Consider the following 861-nt stretch of genomic DNA (forward strand, 5'->3'; position numbering starts at 1 on the left):
CGCTAAATGTGATTTTCCCTGCAGCCTCTCCTCTCCCCTCTCTGCTCCCACCTGGCGCCCGGGGAGCCCCAGGGAAAGCTCCCAGCAGCAGGACCCCGAGGGCGTCCGTCCTCCTCCTGCTAACGCTGGAACAATCGCATACACGCCGCACTGTTGATGAAGTGTGACAGTCTCCAACCCAAGAGCAAAATAAAGTAACTGTAAAAACTAGAGCCCATCACAACACACCTACTTAAGATACAGCAGCAGGCTACTGTCCGGAGAGGAGACTCCTTGTTCTTCAGTGCAACTATCATTACTAAGCAAAACTCAAGAGACATTTATAAAACTCATTTACGCCTGAAGTACCCTAAAGAACACAGCTCAAGTACGCTAAAGAAATTTGAGTCCTCAGTCCAAATTCAGCTGGCAAAAATAAGTCCGAAAATAGTTCATCTGGAAAATAAATTTTACAACCTATGGGTTTTGTTCAGTCATTGGCCTGGAGACTTGGGGAAATTAAGTATTAGAAGGTAAGTCACAGTGGCTGCACAGGCTCATGAGCAGAGATCCTACCTCCAGGATTACTTTGCTAAGCAGGGGTTGCAATTCTGATCCTTCAGCTTACCTACTTTCCTGAAAACCTTCACTAAATGTAGGGCCACTGCTCCCAAGACAAATGAAAAGCAAACAACAAAATAGAAAACGAATTTTATTGAATGAACAAAAGTCTAAAAGTTCCCATTTTAACAAAAGCAGCAACCTACAAAACCCCTGCATTCCATGACAAATATTTTTATGTCAAAAAATTAACCCTTGAGCAGGTATGAACATTTGTACACAGAAAGTTACAGCTGTTGAGATGTGTTTGGGCAAATAGGG

This window comes from Pterocles gutturalis, unplaced genomic scaffold, assembly GCF_000699245.1.
Source record: "Pterocles gutturalis isolate BGI_N339 unplaced genomic scaffold, ASM69924v1 scaffold7382, whole genome shotgun sequence".
Classification (NCBI taxonomy): domain Eukaryota; kingdom Metazoa; phylum Chordata; class Aves; order Pterocliformes; family Pteroclidae; genus Pterocles; species Pterocles gutturalis.